The 11,641-nt window shown below is 34.6% G+C and overlaps 1 long non-coding RNA gene across 1 annotated transcript; it reads right to left on the reverse strand.

Annotated features, from left to right (window-relative positions):
• Positions 1–6,261: 6,261 nt before the first annotated feature.
• On the reverse strand, positions 6,262–8,419 carry LOC130988996 (uncharacterized). Its single transcript, XR_009090362.1, has 3 exons — positions 8,132–8,419; positions 7,138–7,221; positions 6,262–6,536 (listed from the first exon to the last, which is right to left on the reverse strand). It is a non-coding gene; the product is annotated as an uncharacterized LOC130988996 (long non-coding RNA).
• Positions 8,420–11,641: the final 3,222 nt, after the last annotated feature.

Genomic DNA, 11,641 nt, shown 5'->3' on the forward strand with positions numbered 1-11,641 from the left:
TCTCACAAAGAGTGGCAAAAACATGTTCTCAGCTTTCACCCCGGTTTAGCTCGGTCGTCTTCAACATACCTTATTAGTAATTTCTATGTCGTTTAAGCGGAACTATAATGACTAATATCTCTAAAGCATTCTTAAGGCAACTTAAACAGTTTGTAAGGAGACCAACCATTTCGAGCATGTAGGCAGTCAGCCTAAAACGCCGTTATAAACTTTTATTCATTCATCGATGGAATCTCGAGTCATGTGGGCATTCACTGCCCCCTTTCGTGACAACCTTTGCTTAAGTCTGAAGGGTTCGAAAAATCCATCTCGACAAAGAAATCCATTGGTTCGTTAAGGGCTCGGTTTGTCCCAAACACGACATTAAGCTTGACTTTATGAGCTCGAAGACTCAAAGTAACGATACGATATGTTGTAAAACCTTCACTTGCTAGCACGCAAGACATATTTCAACAAATGAGGTTACATCTCGTTTCATTTCTCCTAACTAGAATTTTTTTCTAGATCTTAATATATCTTAGTACTTCCTGGTGACAGTATATGGGTGCCATGGCTTTATCTTATTCTTAAGTTCATTGTCATGGAGATGCATATCTTCCCTTCAAAGAAGATAGCATTATTTGATTCCTCGTGGTAATTCTTGAAATTTCTTATCCTTATTCTTACTCTTAACTTCTCATCCTTCCTTCGTGCTCCTACCACAATTTTCCTCAAGCTGGGTGGTTTAATCACTTCTATCATCATCTTATCATATCTTAGACGAGGCCTTCCGGCTCACTGTATCATCTACTACATTGGTCTTGTCCATGTGATGGTTAATACCAAAATCATAATCCTTTACGGGTTCAACCCATCCTCTTTGTCTCATCAGCTACTACAAATTCCTTATCAGGTTTTAGAATCTCTAGCACTACAATTCAAAATCATCAAAACTCTTTATCAGTAAACTATCATTTATACTCGACACCAATTGTTCGAGTGTCAGATACCAACATTTATGTGCGTTATTCATAACTCTCACACTCACTCCATTTAGACACATAATCGATATCAAACTCAAATAATAAATTATATCTTAACAATTTATCATGCTCATAATTCTCGATTAAATCTCGGTCTTTGTAATTAAATACTAAATTCCAACTATAATTAATTAACATGCTTCTCTAATTTATTTACCTCATTTAAACTAATAAATCTAATCCATGCTAATTTCTCATACTTAGCCATTTTATATGCATTTCTCATGCAATTCAAAAAGCTCAATAACTTACTAATCATGCTCATCTCATAAATACTCAAATAATTCATATAGTCTTACTAACATAGCATTAACTCATATGCACTGCTAGTTCACTTACATGACTTCACATACTCCACATATCTCAACTTAATAAATCATCGAATAGTTAGAAAATTTGTATTTAATGGAAATAAATTCCAAAATTTAAATACAAATATTTTTAATTATTCTAAACACATTGGCATGCTCAAAATAACTCAATTAAAATCGAGCATCGCTCGTCTCTGGCCTTATGACTCACGGCCTTCATCAAATTTGAACCTTGGTGTTCAAATTAATCTAAGTAAATTATACGTGCAATATTTAATAAATATAAACACATATATAAACTCAAATCATTCAATATGTTCCAGAAAATGCCATTTTCTTGAGCAAAACTCACACCTACTGATTTGGCATAAATTCGTTCACCCAATAGTACTTGTGTACATGGTCCCTAAATGTTCCTTATGTTCATCTTCATTCTTGGAGTCACTAAGACGAACTTATCCAGGTGAAGGTAGAATACTCTATCAATGATGTCTATGAATATATCTGGTCATTTTGTTAGCCTGAATGGCACAACTACAAACTTGTAGTGGTCATATCCCGTTCTAAAATTTGTCTTGAGTATACCTTCTTGTATGACTTTTAGCTGATGATACTCGATCCTCAATTCGATCTTGGAAAACACACTTGCATCCTTGAGTTGGTCGAACAATTCATCTACCCTCGGTAAAGGATATTCATTCCTGAGTATTAGTTTGTTCCACGCTCTATTGTCTGTGCGCCTTTTTAAAGTACCATACTTCTTCATAACATACAAAATATGCGCTCCTGATGGGAATGCACTAGACATGATCAAACTTAGGTCTAGTCGTTTTCTGCAATTGGATCTTTAGGCTCTCCAACTCATTTGGAGTCATCTTGCTCGATGCTTTTGATACACGTGTCGATCTTGGTACTAGGTCGATGGTAAATTCTACTTGTCTATTGGGTGGCAGTCTTGGTAAGTTTTTCGGATAATCATAATGGAATTCACGTATAACTTTTACGTCCTCGACTGTCCTTTTGGTTCTAGCTCATCCGTGTAGGTATACAAGGAAAGCTTGGTAATGTTTCTTATTTATCACCTTTATGGCTTGTATGTATGAAATAACTGGTATCCGCTCCTTATACTAATCTCGTGAAATCTTAAAGCGTCTATTCCTGGAGGTTTGAAGGAGATTTCCCATTCATTGCATAAATCATAGCATATAGTTCTCAGCTAACCAGTCCATTCTTAGGGTTACATCTACGTTCCATATTGGTATAACATCAAGTTATTCGCTACCACCTTAAGTGATCCTACATTCAATTACATGTTCATATAACTACGCGTTACTATCGTTGTCCCTTCTACGGGTGAAAAGTTTTTCATGTCTTGACCACTTTGTTCAGTTTGAATTTGTGTCGGTTGATCCTCGAGCATAACTACCTTAGCGTCTAGAGTTTTGCTGAGCAATTCAAAGTACGTAAACTCATCGTGGTTGGCGAGTGCCATTCTTATCTCATACTTTAGGCCAGGGCGAAACTTCTTCGGGATCTTTTCATTGATGTCCACCTATTGTGGGGTATAACGGACATGCCACAACAAATGTGGTCATACTAGGTCATAGATATCCTGTTTTGCTTTAGATTGAACATTTTCGTTTCTCTCCTCCTATCGCAGATATATAAAAAAATATATGTAATATGTGTCCGTCTTAAAGTCTTTCTAAGACAAGTTTGCTAACCACATTCTTGAGTCATTGCTTTTCTTTTGGCCTCCTACCAAAATCTGTAGATCTAGTCAACTGGAACGCAACACATGAAGTCTTTCTTGTGCGGTACAAAGAAAATCAAAGGTTTTCTTCATCGTCTTAATCTAGAGTTTACCCTCAACTGGATTCTTGGTTTCATAGCTATAAGAAGCTTTACTCGAGAAAAAGTTCATCCATCTTTCGTAATGGTTCATTTTTGTCCCCATCTCGTTTCTAGCTTCTCATCTACCAGACATTCTATTTTTCAAAGAAAAACGATCATCAATACATTCCTTTTCTCATATCACATGCGTAACACTTTTCCATGATTCCATCGTGAAATCAGCATAGACAAAATAACTCAAGTCCTTATTCTCAAACCTTACGGTTTGTACTATAAATTGCTAACAAAATGTATGGTTGATAATAATCATAGGAGAAGAACTAACGTCAACTAATTTTAGACACAAACTGATGGACAGTTAACCAAGCTATAGTTTGAGTGACTTACTAAGTCAATATACTAACACTTCTTAGTCGTATACTTCAAAAGAATCTACTAGAACAACTCAAAAGTTGCAAAGGCTCAAATCTCGAATGATATCAAAATAAAGTGTTGCAGAAAATTTGTTCAAGAGACTCAAATAAATAACCAGAGGGTAGAAAGGAGTAACTACCAAGTCGAACAAAATGACTTAGAGTGAGAACCCATCTGATTTTTCAACCGAAAGTTGAAACACATGGGTTTATAAACCCAAAACACGTCTACTGAGATTTGGATCATGCGGACTGGCCAGGTCCAACATAATCACTCCCCAGTCACACGGGATATACTATCCCGAACTTGGAAATTCTGTGTCTTCTAAACCCTCAACATACTATACATAACAAAACTTAAGTTCACACCAGCAAGCTAAAAGCTTAAACTCAGGGTCCTATGTTCTAGACTCTTGTTTCAAAAGTTCAATATTTTTTTTTTTTACTCTCCTCTCATGTTGCGGTGGTGGTGGCGGAGTATTATCCCGCCTATCCTTCACATCACACTCTTGATGATATCTTTGAGGCATTTTTGAAATCACAAAAGGAAAACTCAACTCGACCAACGCTCTAAGCATCCTCAAAACTCAAGTTCAATTTACTAACTCAACTTTAAGGAAACCCTCACGGTCACCTTAACATTCATCTGTAAGGCAATAAGCACTCACGGAATACTAACAAAAAGACCACTCTGGTCAACCTAATATATCCATCAGTAGAATGCCTCTTTTTAGAGGACTTACATAAAGGGGTTATATAAACCCTACAAAACCATAGTATCTATCGTAATGTCCCTTCTAAACCGACACTCTTAATAGTACTATGTCTCGGTCTGGACCTCTTACAGTAATTGCTACCAGTTAACTCATCTAGTTGCTACTTTAGCACACTAGGAACATCCATCTATTTAACATCAGTAGGGTACTATATTCGCATGCTTATCTATCATCATGTCAAAATCTCAAGTACCAGTATCTCCTAAGTAAGTTATATACATCGCAATGTAATTGCAACTAATCAAAAACGAGGGTGTACCGCGCATACTCTCAAGATCATCCTTAGCTCTAGCCTACATCGACTTCTCTTCTCATCCTTATCAACTCTAGCCCTCCTCGGCTACTTCTCATCCTCATTATCGTTTATCATTTTATCATCTTTGGTAACTGATACTCAAGGATCGACTCGATATCTACTACACTCTTCTAGAGTCCCTGGTAGAAAACAAGCATCCGGTCAGTAGATCCGCATAGAAAATCTGGGTATCTGTAACAAATCCCATCTCCTGTGGGTCCAATGCTCAAGACGACATGTCCCATCATATTGAGTGGCTTTCTTCCTTGCTCAATCCTACCACTCGATTGGTAGCACGGGGACTAGGTGCACGATGCCATCCAGTCTAGTAACAACCATAAGGCTTTCATCCTTTCATAGTCTATGAACATGTGTTTGAAAATCTGCTAGGGTATCTCTGTACCACATACTGTACGCCTCGTCCTCGTATCCGATCTTTCCTGAGTTCGATCTCACAACAGTCCACTTTCGTGCAGTGCCAACAGTCCTGGCTAACCTATAAGGAGAACTTAAAGGTGACTCTAGGAACTAACTCTACTTGGCTCCAGCAACAAAAATAAACAAAACATAACTTAGCAAAACTCCTATTAAGTAGTACTGTTATCTTAAAACTCAAGTTCAAAACATCTAAATTCTCATCTCGTCCCGTCTTTACTTAGTAGGGAATCTCTCTAAACAATGATATTAGATCCCTTAATCTAAATCATCGTGACTCAGTAAGACAACTCAACAATTCTCTCTCAAAGCCATCTCCAAAGACTATGGCTCATGATACCTCCTCAAGTACCATTAAGGTTGCGTGAGCAAAACTCGCGTCACAAAATAACTCAACATATCGTACAATATCTCATTGCAGCATGCTAATAACTCATCATTAATCATGCTATTATACTCAAGCTCATAACTCAAACTCATAACTCAAACCAACAAGTACTTAAAGCAATTGCTAATTCTCTCAAGCTTTAGCTCTAAGTTCTCATTTCATCCTTCTACTTAGTAAAAAAAAAAAAAAATCTCTCTTAACAATGACATTAGATTCCTTCATCTAAATCATCGTGACTTATCACAACTGCTCAAACAATTCTCATCACAAAACATCTCAAATACATCACATCATAACTCATAATTATGCATCCTCAATCATATAACATCATATGATATAAACGCTCTCATGATTCATCATGTAACATCAACATATGCTCTTACAACATAATAACTCATTATTAATCATGTTGTCATCCTCAAACTCAAACTATGCACCTTTAAAGTGTAACATCATAACTCATCATATAACCTCAACATCATGCTCTTCAAAATTTAACGTCAAATAAACTTTGAAATTTTACATACCTCGTTGAGCCTGGTGTGATGGTGCGCTGAGCTCACGGTTGTTAATAACTATTAGTCTAGCGACTCATTCTAGACTAAACTCAAGACTTCTAATTCAGAGCTTTCCTTAGCTCTGATACCACTTTGTCACAGCCCGCCCTAACTAAGGATAGTTAAGCCGAGTGATCTACGACTAGGGATGGGGTTAAAGAAGAAGGGGAAGAAAAGGGGCATCATTTGAAACCGTAAATCTTACTTAACTTAAGAAAAACCATCGTATTTACTCATTAATACTCTTTTGAACAGTCTATGAAAGACAACATAAAACTTAATTAATATCATTAATCAAGTTATACATCATATGAAACCATTCTCTTAAGACTCAAAGTATGACATAACATACTATAACATCAACAACATCTTGCAGCGGAAAGTAGCTAGACATATGTATGAAGACATATTCTAGACAGGTTAACTATTTATTAACAACCCTGGAGACTCCGCTCATTTCAGCACCATCATCACATCAGCTCAACCTGCACATTTAGAAAACATATGCAGGGCTGAGTACAAAAGCACTCAGTGGGCACGTATGCCTAGGTATAAAAATACATGCTTCAAAACTGTAAATTGTCATGCCATCATAAACAGTACAGCAAGGGAGTTTTTCGCTAAAAAGGCCCAAGCTTACTAAGTTCATTTGTGATTCTTAAAGTTCGTCTGCAGACTAAGTTCTCTTGTAATCTATCATATCTGGAACTGTGTGCCGGAGAGGTGGCCACCTCTCACGGTCACTTGACCGGCCAACCCGCTAGATGACTCACGGTCACTGGTGTACACTAGCCCTGGCAGGATAGCTATCAACTGCTCAGGACCCGAATTCGATTGCATCATTGGCAAAGCCAAAGCAGATAGATATCATACTAAAATTTAAACATTTTATGGCAAGACAATACTTGAAATAACTTTAACTCAAATATTTTGTAACGAAATAACTTGCTCAAATGTAACATTAAACTCATTTGATAGATATATAAAACTGAAATTAACAGTTAAATCATCTCATGCATTCATTCGTATAAGAGGCCTACGACACGCAGGGGATCTCTATATACGTATAGTAAAAGTAATGCCCACCTGATTGCAGTGTTTTGCTACTTAAGACAATGATTCTCTTTCCTTAGCGCGATAGGTTACTCAGACGCTTTTGTTTATTTGAACCTTTGATAACACGAAAACATGTGTTCGAGTGAATAATAGAAAAGATAACAACAAATGCAGTGAATCACTATTCACTCATTTCTCTAACTACCCATATTTCCTTAAACGACTATATCTAACTCATATACAATCGTTCTTCCTTTATCAAAATATTTCATGTACCTTTGAGGATGTAGGAAATTCCATTTTATATTATTCATTTATTTATCTATTATAAATAAAGAATAATTCTATAAACATAAAACGTTTTCCTTTTCCCCATTTAATAATGCCAATCACCAATATATATATATACACATCAATAGCTCATTTATAATCTAAAAGTGATATTTTATCAACAATAAAACTTTAAAATCCTTAATAGGAATTATTTTGAATCATTTCCATCTCAACAAAACTGTATAGATTCAACTTCAACTAATAAACTGCTTTTACTCCGAACTCGTATGGAGTCGAATTTTATATCAATAGAAACCTCTTTGAGTCTAGTTTAATTGAAAAAAAAGTATGTTGAAAAACTCCAAGTAGTTTAAGAGATATAGCGATTTTCCCATCGCCTACCAGATTCGGCAGTTTCTGCCAACTGAAAGTCCAGATCTTTGAAAAATAGCAAACGTTTCCGGAATGACCCCAAATTTTATATGCAGATAGATAACGCATATAAATTTATACCATAAAAATTTGAGAGCTAAATATCAACATATGGTTACTGAAATAGTTAACTTAATCATCTGCCTCACGACAGTTTCAACAGATACGGGCAGTAGACTTCTCAAATTTTAAAAGGGTAGTAAACGAAGTTCAAATAACATGAAACTTTGTACAAATATTCACCACACTCCCATCTATACCCCAGAAATTTCCCATAATATAATAGAAACGGGAATGCATCGAAATAATCAGGGAATACCTTGAATAGGTGTATGGTATTAGTCTCTGCAGATTTTATATATGGCATAGATTAGAAGCCAATTGTGAAGAAGAATTGAATGAGATGAATAATCTTCACTCTATTACTTTAATAAACTTGCTGCAGAGGTGGGAATGAGTGAGTTGAGATAGTGGAATAGGTTTTAAAGAAGCAAAATTCTATTTGGAGATTGACTTCAAAGGTGAAGAAAATTGTGAAGTAGTAGGTGAAGAAAATTGTGAACGTATTGGTGAAGAAAATTGTGAACGTATTGGTGAAGAAAATTGTGAAGTAGTAGGTGAAGAAAATTGTGAACGTATTGGTGAAGAAAATTGTGAACGTATTGGTGAAGAAAATTGTGAAGTAGTAGGTGAAGAAAATTGTGAACGTATTGGTGATTGGTTTAATAGAAGAATGAGAGGGATGTGGATGAATGAGAACCATATGTGCTTAATCTCATATAAACACATTAAGATATATAAGCCTAATTCTCATTGAAGCATAAAATTCACTTGAGCTTGCCTCTAACATAAATTAAATTACTCATGGGCTTAAGTAAACAATCGATAAAAGATTCATATTTAACACTTCAGTGTTAAATTCTCCACAATAAATTAATGGACTCAAAATATATTTTGAGTGCATCATCTATTGAAAATAAAAAAATAAATCATCACATATATAAATTATCAAATTCATATAAGTTCGTATTTTATTAATGGATGCTGATCCCTAATTACCATAATCAATCCTTAAATCAGTAATTAGAAGATTTTAAATCCTCAATTAAAAGTCGGGTCATTACAATGACAATTTCTTTATTTTTTATTAATGTATGTATTTTTTTTGTATCCATACAATTATCTTTGATATGTATTAAACTAAGTTCGGATATCTTTACGTGTTTATTAATATTTCAAAAATATGTGGTGAGATATGGTTTATCAAGAACCAATATGCTTAAAAAAAACACCCAAGGAGTGAGGGGTTAGGCAGACCCTCAACCTGTAAATAAAGCATTAACCAATATCTCATATATGACGTTGTCCAAAAGTGACAACGCCCAATAGAAATCACATGGAAACACAAAAATCAGACCAAGGACCAACTAACACAAGGACCAATATGCTTAATAGCAACCATTTTCATCCTTTATATATAGCAACCATTTTTATCCCTTAAATTATGGAGATCTTTGGTGAAATTATAGCTTTGCTGAATGAATTTTTGATCCAGAATTTAAATTTCATAAGTTTATTTTTTTAATTCATTATTTTTCATACCAAATTCATAATGATAATACATAACAAACTTTTACACAACTTATTTTATGAGATAAATATGATTTCATTTGTATAATTATAGAAACTCCCTATATAAGTGATACAATGAGGGTCTTTGGCTAAGCTTATTTTAAAGAGCTTATAAGCTCTTGGAGCTTATAAGATGTTTAAAGAGCTTATAAGATGTAATTTTTAAGAGCTTATAAGTTGTCAAAGTGTTAGGATAATTGAACTTATAAGTCAGAGAGAGATCTTTTTTGCTAGAGAGAGAAAATATTTTTTTAGAGAGAGAATATCGAAGGAAAATGAACTTGAATGATATATGATGAAAATAATAAATTGTAGTTGAAAAATATTTGTAAAATGATTGTTGCATATGAGATTATAAAAAAAGTGAGAATTCCCTTCCTTAGCCAAAATGAGATAGTTTAGGACTTATATAGCCACAACTTTTAAACCATGACTTTGGGGGTCAAAAGACATTGAAATGACAAACACACCCTTACTAATTAGAGAATAAAAATAAAAGAAAAATAAAATTCAACACTTTCAACCCAACAACTCTTTCTCTCTCTTCTCTAATTGACTATCTTTCTCTCTCTTCGAATTCAGCCAAGGAATTCAACATTTCAACCCAACAACTCTTTCTCTCTCTTCTCTAATTGACTCTCTTTCTCTCTCTACGAATTTGAGCTTCTTCCTCATAAATGAAGCTATCTTCCTCAACCATGATAATTTCGTCGAATGTTAAGGATTCACCTGCAAATTCACTGTACAAGTAATTAATGTGATAGTAAATGCAAATGTAAGGTAAGTTGGTGAAGAAATTTATGAATATTTGGGTGCTTGTTCATTCTTCAAATCTTTTTTTTTTCTTTCGACGAAAACCCACGAAAACTCTGAAAAAAATTAGCGATTTTTTATATGAAAAAGCTTGGGTCGGATGAAACTCTTTGGGCATTCTGATTGTATTTAGGTATGTATGTTAAATTCATAGCAAATGAATCAATTGTATGTTTTATTTTCTGATTTTGGTGAAAAAATTTCAGTACACAGTAGCTTTTGAGTAAATGACACAGTTAAGACTATATTGGAATCAAAATCGAGATTTGTTGTTTTGAAATGATAAAATTTAGTTTTTTCACGTCTAAGACCATATTGAGTGTGAAAAGTATATAATAAATGCTTGATTTTGAGGACACAACTGGGAGATATGAAGGTGTTCTTAGCTACACAGTTAGGGCTGTAAATGAGCCGAGCCGAGTGATCACTAAATTATTAGCAACAAATTACCGCAACTAACACGGTGCAATTGTAGCACAAATTGGTAACCAAGTATCGTATCCACAGGGACTGACACAACAAAACTACTTTAGCTATCTCCTAAACAAACTTAAGTAGTAGACAGGCAACAGAACGTAGAGATTGATTTACTTAAACTAAAACGCAAATAACGATAATTAAAATCACGTAGGAAATATCAAATATAAAAGACAACTGATCCTAGGGTAGTAAATTCATTAACTAAATCTACATAATTAACCTATTAATCCTATGTACCAGTTTAATCCAGTTATGATGAGAGATCACTTAATTAATCAATTACTCTCGCTAGAGCAGCAACGATCGTAGATTAGTAAATTCTCTATCTCCGTTAGGTCTCAAGAAAATATACTAACTCCCAATTGCTCCTAAGAATAGCTCCCTATGATCCACCTATCTCCGCTAGGTCTCAAGGTTAAAATCATATCATACATTCCTGAATCCGCTAAACAGTTATCTCCGCTAGGTCTCAAACCGAATAGCTAAACATGCAAACTATTGGCCAAATAATTCACAAGAAATCAAGCACCAGGAATTATGAATCATAAACTGGAAGGCACAAAGGTATTAATAAATAAATCACATAAATTCAATCAACTATTTACAAACCCTAGAATCAGCTAAAGGAAACTAGCTAGACATAGCAAAATAAAACATCAACATAATTAAAAATAACGCAATTGCAAAAACTGAAATATATAAAAACCGAATGAAAAAGATTGTAGCGACTTGAATCTTCAATCTTGATCCAAGCCTTGAAAACTGGAAAACAATAAAATTCTAAAGCTAGAAAACTGAAATATGAATGCTAGGGTTTTCGGGTTGTCTGAATAGGTCAAAAGAGGACATATTTATAGTTTTCAGATTTCCTTCGGATCACCATGGAAGTTGCCATGCAAAGTAG

The sequence above is a fragment of the Salvia miltiorrhiza genome, chromosome 6 (genome assembly GCF_028751815.1).
Source record: "Salvia miltiorrhiza cultivar Shanhuang (shh) chromosome 6, IMPLAD_Smil_shh, whole genome shotgun sequence".
NCBI lineage: Eukaryota > Viridiplantae > Streptophyta > Magnoliopsida > Lamiales > Lamiaceae > Salvia > Salvia miltiorrhiza.